We start from the raw sequence: 12,617 nt of genomic DNA on the forward strand, positions 1-12,617 counted from the left end.
AAATAAACCCGTACTCAAGGCAGAGGGGGAAAGAAATAAAGTGCTTCCAAGAATTTTTCCTTTCTCCTCTGCAATGTCCAGGAAAGTTTTGGGACAAGCTTTGTCTTAAGATTGTTGAAGCTCCCACACTAAACTTTGGAGAACTTTGTGGGAGGACAAGTAGATATGCAAAGTATCTGAGATTTGGCCAATATTGCACCTTTAACTGCAAAGAGCAGAACTAAGAATTCATTTATTTATAAATGAACAGAATGGAAATCAAAAGCCTCCTCACTGCCCACTTAAATGATGACTAATTTTTGTTAACAGCAGTGATGTAGGGGTTTCAGCAATTGATTCTGAGAACAAAAGAAGAAATTGTAGCTTGGGGAAGATAGGATATGTGAATGCAATAATTCTTCTTTTTTTCCAAATGTTTTCATCACAGAATTTCAGGGAAACATAAGTATCAGCAAGACTATATCATTAAATGATTCCATTTTAAATTTTGTCAAATCCAATTAACTGGTCTTTTCCCCCATTTTTCCCTTTGCTGCTTCTTTTCTTTTTAAAAAGACTTAAATAATTATTCTATTTTTTCTCACTCTCAGTTCTCCATATAGTCATATTTTCTTTTACCAATCTCGTATGCCTTATTTTCAGAAACTTGAGTCTCCTGCTTGTGAGAGGTAAATTAGTCAGCTCTTAGTTACATACTTTTTTTTGTGGTAACTCTGTACCCTAAGCCAAGTAAGAGTTTAAAAAATAGTGGGATATCCTCTGATACATAAGGATTACCTGTATAGCAGGTAACAGGAAAGAAATTAAAGTAGTTTTCAAAAGTGTTCCCATGCAAATAATCTGCAGTAGTAATAAAGGCAAATTAAAAAGTCTTGGTAAAATCCATCTTTTGAAATCTGGCATGTCCCAGATCCCTGGCCTCCATTCTTCTGTTTCCTTCACTCAAGGTAAATGTTAAACATAAATAAATAAATAAATACATAAATAAAATAAAATAAAATAAAATAAAATAAAATAAAATAAAATACTTTTTTTAAAAATTTAAAAAACTATATATGTAACCCCTCAAAATCACACAAGCCTCATTAACACTGAAACAGCTGGACTCTGGGCTAGGAGTTGTTACAATTTTAGGAATGCAATAGCATGGGAACACTGAAGAAAAACAGTTTAAAGTTGTAGGGAATCAAGAAAAACTGGGTAATCTGGCAAAAAAGTCTGCTACACTTGCAGTCTAGGAGACAAATGTGCATGTTTCAGCTGTGAGAGGATTGAGGATAATCAAAATTTGTTTTGTTGGAAGTTCACTACAGGTGTTCTGCTCAACTGCACTTGTAATTGCCTCGTGTCTCCCTTGGCTGACCAATGCTCAGGTGATGTCCTTGGCACCCTATCTTCACTCTTGACTGCATTTGCTGCTTTCTGGCCCTCCTAAGCAGAGAGGTGGTGGCTGCTTCATGAGCAAGGGAGACCCAGGCACCTTGGAGAGGGGTCTGGAGCCAGTAGCAGAGAAATGATGAAAGACTGGGAGTAAGGTACTGAATTAGGCAGTTTTTATGAGCTTCATGTGGACATGCCAGCATACCTGAATCTCTCAGGGATAGATATCCCTGATCTCTAACCCCATTTGGTTCAGTGAAGAACTGCATTGTGACAGGATGCAGATACCTCACTCAGAGGAAATGTAAGGAAATGTCCCTCACCTGAGCATTGGACATGGGACATACCCCAGCCACAGCAGCTCCTTCTATGTAATACAGCACCAGCTGCTATTTTCTATCATGATATTCTGCTCCTGAAATCATCTACTTGGCTAAGATAACAATCTAAATCATATTTGAAGAATCTACAAACTGTATAGATAGTTAAAGGGACATTTTAAATTATACCTGTAGTAGGTATGGAAAGAGATTTTTTAACAACTTGTCCTTGGATTATATCTGAAATAAATGTCTATTCTTGGGACGAATTTGATTGTTACTTCCTAATCTTGCAGAACATTTTAAAGGAGATTTAAAATACAAAAATAAGATAAGATACAGTGAATAGACAAAAAATCCCTATTTAAATGTTCCCTCTTGACTGATGTGCTTAATAAAGACAAGAAAAAAAAATAACATTACCTATGTATTGAAATCACTGAATTACTCTGTACAAAAAAACTACAGTTCTTGTTTGACAACACTTAGTTTTTATTTATTTCCTTTTTTTGTTTGTTAGTTTTCTTTGTTTGGCTGCTTGGTTTTAGCTGGGGTTTTTGTTTGTTTTTAATTTTTCATCCTGATGAATGAGACTGATTTACTCAGAACTGATTTCATAACAGGAGAAGGGCACACAGGGCAGGCAGTTCCTAAGAAAGCTTTTTAACACTACTTCTGTGCCAAACTGCAAGATGGCATTGGTGTATAGATAAATGTTCCCTGGGGACAAGGGTGCAAACTCATTTTAACTTGTGACCCACACCAGATTTGAATTCAAGCTGGTACCTGAGCTGGGAGAGCTCCTCATAAGTGATTCCACCCCACTCTTCTCACAGCAGCTAATTTCAGCCATATCAGTGAGGTCTTGTCTTTTAGCCTCAGCTGTGCCTGCAATAACTCCTAACTGCTCTAAAGCTTTCTGCTGCATAAGATATCTCCAGACCTTGCACATGACATTTTCTTCACATCCTTTCTTGTAAGATTCCCCAGTATAAGGAAATGGTTGAATAAACATTTCACTGTGAAATGAGTGGGAGAGTAAGCAGCCAAAGAGGGAAATGAAAAATGAACTGAGCCTTCAACAGTCACACATAACTTATTCAGGGAGAATTACAATATTAAACATAACATTAAACTAGTCTAGGCTACTACTCCTGTGTTAGCTGCCACTAGGCAGGTATCGGTTACATTAAGATGGCTTTCTCCTCCAAATAGCAATTATCTGTTAATGTCTTAATGAAATACACCTCAAACATCCTTGTGCAGACTCAAAGTACAATTAGTAATAACTGTACTAATATGCTGGCTCCGATGTAAACATATAGGAACTATCCAAGCAGTGCATTTCAGTGCAATACTTTCATCACCACTAGACCTACTAGCTTCCTTTTGCTTATTTTAAACTTTTTGGGCTAGGTCACAAGTTTTTTGCTGGGGTTGACAAAGACAGAAAGTCTTAATTTGCTCACAGAAACTAGCAGAACTGTTAATGTGTTTTAAATAAGCAACCAAAATGATATCTTTGCAAATGTATCCTACTCCTCTTTTCTTATGGGAGTGAAGACAGACATTAACCTACAGGGTGAGATAGTGACAAAGAATGTATATTCAAACACAGCTGAGTCTGTTCATGATTTTGTTCATATTTAAACATAATTTAAATAGGATGCATCATGTATTTTTAAGAAGATATTTTCCCTACAGATAGCAAATACTGCAATCCCAAGAAGCTCAGCACAGCTGCACATAGCTCAAGCCAGTACACATTTCAGATGAAGCTCTCTATATAGAAAGCAGCCCCATTAAGCAAACTCACTGGAAAACAGCCCTTCAATCTATTCATTATACATTAGGTGGTGTATACAAGGAAAATAAAACAGGTTTTATTATTTAACATCTACTTAGAGTTTAAAAATGCATGCTTCATGTTTGGACAGTTTAAATGGCATTCAGCCTCCATGCACTAAGTCACATGCAGTACTTCTAGCGACTCTCAAAGTCAAAATTCAAAAGAAATGTTCTTCAGCAGTTGTTTGTGTTTAGCAGAACCTTGAGAGCTTTAATAGGGTGGATAGCTGCTGATAAACTTAATCTCTAGCTATAAGTAAAGTATATTTAAGATACTGGAAGTATTGCAGCACATTAAATTTTCACAAGCTATTTATATCACCAACATGATCTAAGTTTTTCAGCAAGTCATAGAAAACTACATTGCACTTCCTTAATGAATTTGATTGCATTTTATTGTTTCCTGTTCATCGTTGTTGCTTTAAATTGATGGTGATAAGCAGAGAATCTTAATGTGAGACTTCTGCAGTTTGAATAATCCAGTACAGAGTACAGAACATGATCAGCTGCCAAAGTAATTCTCTGATTATCATGGAAGATCACTGATCAGTAAGGTAAGAATCTACAACTTCAGTGGAAGGGTTGTCAGAATTGAAGAATATTAGATTACAATTTGAAACATTACATGCACACAGAATAAACTGCAAACTCTGTCAGAAATCTCATTACACGAGTGCAGATCTGTCAGGGTATCTGCTAAATCATGAATTTATTCACAGCTAAAGGAGCAACTGCTGACTCAGCATGCCAACCTCTCATGCACTGTTGCTCTACAACAGTGTGAATGTTTCAAAAGTGTTTCACACTTGAGATACTGGACACCTGTAATTTTCCTGTAGTTTGTAGCAGTTAATATGTTGTTCTAGCTTTTAACTTTTACTGCCTTCATGATACTCAATTCCAAACCTTGCCAGCTTCCAATTTGCAGCTGAAGTCACGTATTGCATCTACATCTCTCTCCATTAGAATTGTCTTTCTTGAATACCTTTGTAGAACCAAAGTTGTGTCTTGTTTTTAATACATATTTTGCTGTTCTGAATAAGTGCATCTAATGTTATATTCAAAGGCATTGATATTTTTTATCTTGAAGTCATGAATGAGAATAGAAACTTGAGGGGTTTCAAAAGTCTGAAATGAAAATATCTATTTACTCCAGTAATTTGAAACCACACATTTATGTACAAAATATAGTTTGAACTAATCAACCTAAGAGGCCAATTGTTCTATGACAGTACAGAGTCCTCTTCTTCCAGGGAAGCAGTTTATAATTGATGTTGACACTATATTTTAATCGTTTTGATAGGAAAGTTGAGTTGAAAAAATAAGTTGAACTAAAATATAGTTAAATTTACCAAACATCTTTAATACTTTAAATTTTAAAACCCCAATGAAGCTGGGTGTCATTACATAGTATGGAATACTGGATAAAATAAATTGCTAAAAAGGAACTCTCTAAAGGAAAAAAAAAAACAAGATCAAATAAAATTATTAATAATACTAGTGAAAAAAGTAGTTTAAATCTTCAGAAAAATACATTTTTCATCACAAGTCCACCTCCTTTAGACTTCATCCAGTATATGGTGAGGGAAGAACAGAAGGTAAGACTGGTGCAGGTGGGAAGAATTTAAGACATATTTTCTGTGTTTGCACAGGTGTCAAGATACTAAAACTATTTTATCATGAGGAAAGTGTTCACATGAAAAATGCATGGAATACAAAGACAATACTGGTTATTTCATGCAGCGTTCTCTCTTAGAACCCCTAAACCCAATTCCAGGATGCAACAACTTCATAATGCATTTATAGTTATAACACTTGATGCTATTGAGATAGCTGAATTTATTAAGCTTATCTTCTGCACCACTGAAATATGCAAATCTTGAAAGAGAAACTCAAAATCTTCCAAGCTGATGCTTCACTTAGAAGCTTGTGAAGGAGAGAATCAAAGAAACAACAATAAAAAAGCCAAACATTCAGAGTGACAAAGAACAGAACAAAAATTAGACCTGTGTCCAGTTCTATTTCTGCACATTATCTATAAAATACCATCTTGTATTAAGTGCTAGACTGCACTTAAAGCTTCCTCTTTCACCACACACTTGCCCAGCTCCAATCCCACCCTGATTTCATTTGATTACAGTGTTCTTGTTGGGATGAAAAAACGTAAGGATTTAAATAACAGAAACACAGGATCTGTCAACTGGTCGTTGAATTCAAAGCAGTAGAGGTAAAATTTCATCCCAATGATATTTGATTGTCCTAGTATAATGGTATGTGCTTCAGAAACCTGATGCAGAGCAGCAATTACTTTATAAATAAACAGTATAAAACACTGAACAGCATGACAGTTAGCAGATTGACACATAGAATCAGAGTGAATGTGATAGCTCTCCATTGAAAGTTCAGATATCCCAGAGGGTAAATTAAAGGTTTTCTATACCAAAGAATAAATCTCACAAAATACTTTGGCTGTCACTGAGCTTAATGTTAGGCTACAGAAAAGTTGAGCAAGATCTGTGACAGAAAGGTTTTGTGAGACTTTTGTTTGTTACAAAACACCGGGGTTTATACTTTACTTATACTTTTCACATTAAATCCAGATTTTGAATTGAATTGTTGCTTTCAGTGCGCTTTGAGAAATTACAGCAGATGCTTGTTCTCCTACCACATTTTTGCTTGAAGCCTAAATTTCAGACATTGTCAAGAAAAGTCCTTAGGCATTTTTAAATCTTATTCTGGGGAGTAAAAAGTGTTCAGTAGCTTCTGATTATGTTGCCCATTCATCCAAAGCACAATTTACATTGATGAAACTTCTTACTTGCCTAAGTGCAAGAGGTTCCCCACATGTGTGTGTATTGTGGGGGGGATGAAGAAGGGACAATTTTTGGTTTGCAAAGGGGTTGCTTCTTTCCCACATCTCATCACCTTGCTTCCTTCAGGAAAAGCCAGGAGAGGATGTTGCTGTCGTTTTGAAGTCATTTAATGGTTGATTCTTAGCCAAATAAGCTTCCTGACTCTCAGTGTAGTCACATGAATGCTCAAACCAATGCCCTGGGCACAGAGATGGCAGCTGAAGAGGACAATGTGGGAAAGATCAGTGTCCCAGTAAGTGCAGGCCAAGGCAATGGGACAAGGCTCAAAGCCTAACTTTAAAGTTGGCCCTGCTTCCAGTCAGTGAGCACCAAATATATCTTCCAGCTCCCAGCTGCCACAGGGCAGTGCCCTCTGACTCATGCAGACTTTGATGTTTGCTCGCCTAGGCAGACTCAAGGCATTTCCACCTCTGATGCCTTTCCCTTTCTCCTTTCACACCTCATTTCTCTTTTTTCCTTACTCATTTCACCACACTTGGAGCATTGTTCCACCCTCCGACTCAGGCACACTGTAAGACAGCCAGCATCTCTTTTTGAACAATCTCTGGATAGGTATCAGGGCACACGAAGCTAAAAAACTACTCTGAGTGTCTGTTAACAGCTCAAATGTTCCAGAAATGTGAAAGACAACAAAGAAGGTTCAAAGCATCACTTCCAATTCTGGCTACTAGAAGTAGGTTCAAGAAAGAAAGAAAGACAGCCACAGGACATTGCTGTTGTAATCAACTAGTTCTGAAACAGCTTCAGCACACTTTTAAATAGACACTATGAAGAGTAAGTGAAGGTAGAAGGAACCTCCGACTAAAGATTAAAAAGATAAGCATGAGGTTTAAACTTAATCTAGAAGGAATCAGATAAAAAAAAGGTGTGCGGGACAAAATTAATCCTTATGGAAACAGTACATTTCCCACTCAAGTATCACTAAACTAGAGAGGAAGTTTATGATGTATAGAGCAACTATACTATGGCAAACATGACAAAATCACAGAGCAAGAAAGAGAAGGACTTGCAGAGGTTAGCACTGGAGTTAAAACAAGACAAAAAGCTGCACAAAACATTAAATTATATGGTAGATTCACAAAAAAAGAATATGCATGTAACAAAAAATAATAAGAGGCTCCACAATTTCCCAAGCAAATGCAAACATTAGCAGAATACAAACAGCATGAAGAGGACTGGAAACAGTATTATTACCATACTGGAAGGAATGAACAATACAGCACCACAAAGTGAATGGGCTATCAATTTTAAAGAAGGCAGAATGTTAATTTAAAATTGGACACAGATGAACAATCTGGTGTTATCAGGACAAGGTAATTGTTACTTTTGAGAGAAAAGCTGCAGGAAAACAGATGAAATTCAAATGCTATAATAAAGATTTTGTTTCCAACCAAAGTTTATGAAATAAATGAACAGGAAACTAAAACAGGGGAAAAGGCACAATTCATATACAGCATTACCAAAGGAAAGGAAAAATATGTCATATAGAGTAAAAGATTTGTCATGATCTGTGTTTCTTCACTGGGGAGCCCAAAACAACTCCGTGAAGAGTTTGAGGCTGTTCCTCAATGAACATCCCGAAAGAGCATCTACTTCATGTTCCCCAGGCACAGAGAGCAGTGAGGTTTATTGTGTGGGACGTGCCAGCTGAACTTGGGACATCTGAAACAAAACCAAGGAAGAACCTTGCTACTGGCATCTGAACCACTGCATCGACTTTCTACCAATTCCCGATGTGGCTCAGCACAAGCCCTGATGTGGGGCTCTGTGTTTCGGCCCACAGAACTTGTCTCTACTTCATCAGGATTCCATCCACCCTGAAACAGGGCTTTCAGGGATGCTCAAATACAAAGATGGTACAAGCTTTTGACTACTCCATTTATCACACAATGCCATTTTACAGCCCATGGTTTTTAAACAAACCACAAAAATTCCATGATCAGATTCCACCCAACCAGAAGTGACAATGGATAGATAACTGCCACTTGAAAGCGAAGTACATATATCCATTGGATAAGTACTATTTCGGTGCATTTATTTTGTTAATGTCTGAGTTTTTAAAAATAGTTAGTATGACCCTTTATTTAAAGGCATATTATTTTGCTCTCAATTTTTTTTATTTAACAATTCTGGATGTTTGGAACGCCAATTCTGTTTGGAACGCCAGTACCACCCAAAGAGGACACAGTGAGGGGATAATTGACCTTGTCAGCTAAAAGCAGTCTTCCTTGGAACATTTAACTCATAGATGCAGTCAATTACCTTCAGGTAGTGTCTGCTTCAGGGGTTTTATTGCTCTGTCCCTTTGAAACGAACTAGATTTACTACGCAAGTTAGATCTATTTTACCTGAAGTTCCAAAAGCATTTTAGTATAATTTTAGCAATATTAAAATTCTATCCAATTCTAGCACTAGGCTTTAAAAACAAAGCCACTGACATCTGTGTTTCAGAGCAATCAAATATTTATGAATCTTGCAAGTACTTTTGTCCATAAGCGTGAATTCATTGCTATGTATATTATAGGATCAATAGCTAATTTTCACTTCCTGCATTGTAAATGTACTGGACAAATTGCCTCATAATTGGTGGGGAGAGTGTTTGGTTTAAATCTGAATTCCTGGCAGAGTAAAAACAGGGCACAGAAATGTGCTGTGGTTTATAACACTGTCACCAATATGGTCTCTGCCCAGGAATCTTCAGTGCTGAGAAATCCTAGCTGACACTTCATCAATAGAACTAGAACAGAATATTTGGAATATAAAGCCCATGGCTCACACATGGTGCCTCTGTCTAGTACTTGTTTGGTACAATTAAAAACCTCAAAACTCTTTTTTTCTGCAAAAGAAACACAGAACAAGGCAAACAGATTCACATGGTTTGACTTAGAAAAAAGTACTTTTTCTCCATCTTTATTTCAACTCATATGTAGTTAACCCTTTTTACTTTCTCTTTCCTTAACTTTTTTTCATTTTCTTTTTCCCTTTTTTCTTAATTTGGCAAAAAATGGTAAATCTGTACTTAGTCTAGAAGAAAGTCTTGACTTGCACAGAAGAGATAATCAAACCAGCAACTGAATTAAAAAGGTACTGAACGTAATTGCCTATTACCAAGATATAAACAATTCGTGTTAATGCAAGATCCCATTTTCACTGCAGCTAAAAAACAGAAGCAAAAGCATAAGATTCAGAGGAAGCAAAAGAAACTTTCACACTTGCAGAGAATCAGTGTACAGAATTGCAAGCAGTCCAATATTTTTTCATTAACTCCTAATTATATAGTTCTATAAAGAAGAATGAGTACTGTTAGATTATGCATCCTACTGCAAGTCCCCAGACACCTCCTGTATTGTTTATTTTCACAGAAGCAATAGGATTTAATTCTACAGTAATTACTTACCAATTTTCCTCCAGAACAAAAGTACATTACATTTCCTACTAAATTGTAAATGGAATCTATCAAGTAGCTGCCACCTTGCAACTTACTGATAAAAGAGTGAAGGGAAAATATTTTAAGAGGTTTTATTTATCTCTGAAAGGTGCCGAATCCAAAGCAACTGTTGGATGGGAAAGGCAGTGCTAAGAATTGAGAGCTTAGGCCTTTTTAGGATCAATAGGGATCTTGTTCAATACTCACCATACAGATTACAGTATGTATGTGCATCAATTTCCATTATGTATGAGAAATTAAATATACATATATATATATATATTTGTATCTTTCAAAAGAAATCAAGCCATTCATATTTTCCCACAAGTTTCAACATTAATCTTTCAATTGGCTTCTTCAGATTCTAATTGTACTGTACTCAACTGAAATCAACACCAAGTTATCTAACAACACCATTTTTAAAAAATGCATATGAAGTTTTTCCCAACAGTGGAATATTGGTGGTGGTTGAAGGTATTTTGTCAAACTTTCAAGGTTGATCAAAACGTTCTTTTTTCAACATGAGATTAGAATAGCAAAGGTCCAAGCCTAAACCAGTGAACTAGTCTACAGAGTGGAATAAAACCTCAAAAGGAATATGGGAGAAGCTAATGGAAAAATGAAAAGCACTCAAATGATTCAGTGAAAACACTGCTTTAAAAGTGGAGTCTTAGAAAATGAGGGACCAGAAACCAGAGTTTTGTTGAGAAGTTATCACTGATACTCACTATCAGTCTTACCAGCCCTATTTTTGAAATAGGTTTTCTGAATTTTTTTTTAAAGAACTCAGTAGACATTTTCCCAAACAACAGTACCTTTTAATTAATTTAATTCTAAAATGTCAGTGAATCTGAAACTCACATCTGAAAATTCAATTAATACTTTCACTGAGGTTTATCTTTGCGCACTTCATTTCAGCTTCCAGTGACTTCATGGTCATTTCAAGAGAGGAATGAAGTGAGATCAAATTCATCTCTGGAGGCAGATCCACCTCATTCTTTGTGGACTCAGCAAGTGCACCGTGTGCACTGCAGAGCACAGAAACCTCTGCATAGGGCTTTGGAGATGGCTTCTGTAGGCTGAACAACCCACACACAAGGTGTACCCACAGATCCAGGGTGTGGGGATCTCCAGGTCAGCTTTCTTGGAAAACATGCTTAAATCCTGAATGCTGAGCCAGTACATCTGTCTGAGTGGCTTTGGAAACAGAATGGGAGCACGGGTAAGCTAGGACATGACTGCTCCCATCTGGCCCACCAGATGTCTAAAGATTTTTCAACTAAACTCTTTGGTACAACTTGTACATACTGCTTCTAGTTGGAAAAGGTGAGCTGTCAAAACAGATAGTGAGTTTCAAGAAGCTCTTGTTCATTGCTTCAATACAGAATGCACTTAGAAAAGACATGAAATTATGGTCTTACATACTTCACTCCCTCCTGAGATAGCCCAACACTTTTCACCATTTCTTTTCTTGTTCAGTATGGAGGATGAGCCCTTTGAGACCATACAAGTCATTTCTACCTGTAATGAAGATTGGCTAGCAATAACTTTCAATGTGGGCATAAAAATGACGTGCTAATTATTAGGCAATACTCTTGTCAATAGTTGTAGTTATAATGTAAACTTTTAAAACCACTGCATAAAGAGAAATACACAAAAATGACATACATTTTATCACTGCACAAGAAACAACATGGGCAATGAAAACCTGTTGGTGGTACTGCCCACTGCAACAGTTGCTATTTTGAGCACTACTTACACTAAAAATAATCTAAATCATGCAAGAGAACAACTATTTTACTTGAATTTAGCCTTCAAATGCAGGAGTATATAGTAAAGACTACAAATCATCATTACAGCTAAACATACTGCAAGGTGACAGTTCAAATGTTCCAGATCCTTACAATTTCTGAGGAGTAGCAGTGCAACAGAGCATTACATGAGCAACTGTCACCAACCAAAGTTCAAAAAAAAAATCAAGCATGTCATGGGCGACAGACAGAAGTTATTATTAAAATGAAATATGCCAGGAATTGTATTAATTCTTTTTGTTGTCGACATTCTCAGTTGCAGCAACAATAGAAGGTTTGGAATATAATTCTAACCATAAAGGATTAAGACAAAATGCCTTTAAGCTATAGAACAGTTTAATTTTTTTAAAACCTCACTGTAAGCTTTCTTCCCACCAAAGATGTGATTCAAGCTTCCCCTCCTTTATGCTGTCTCCATTTTATCTAAGCATGATCCCCACGGTTCAGGTAGTGGTACACAGCCTCTTCATTTTAGAAGTCTTTCAGATGGATGCCGAAGACCACAAGCTAAAGCAGGTAAGGCACTGTTAAACTGATCTTTTCCTGCCATCTAGGGGACACAAACTGGTGTGCAACTGGAAGAATGTCTTCGGTTACATCCATGAAATCTTTCTGTATGAAATGCGTATCTCTACCCAGCAAAACAGAAATCAGCTAAACTGAAAAGTGGCACACCTAGCAAGAAACAAACCTAGCATAAAGCCACACTCTCCTGTCTGCAGGGCAGGCACACACACACAGTGTGGACAGTGTGCAGCTTTTCTAGTGCACTATCCCCTTAGAAGCAAAATACAGAATCACTCAGTGTTGAAAGATCATCAAGGTAATTTTAGAAGAAATTGAAGGTTGTTCCAAGATGCCAGTTTCTACTGCTAGTGTGGGCATTCTGGCTAGGTTTTTTTCATCCTGCTCTCCTCACTGCTGCCTTCTGGGCCCTTTGACAAGGCAGACTGTACAA

Source organism: Vidua macroura, chromosome 1 (assembly GCF_024509145.1).
Source record: "Vidua macroura isolate BioBank_ID:100142 chromosome 1, ASM2450914v1, whole genome shotgun sequence".
Lineage (NCBI taxonomy): Eukaryota > Metazoa > Chordata > Aves > Passeriformes > Viduidae > Vidua > Vidua macroura.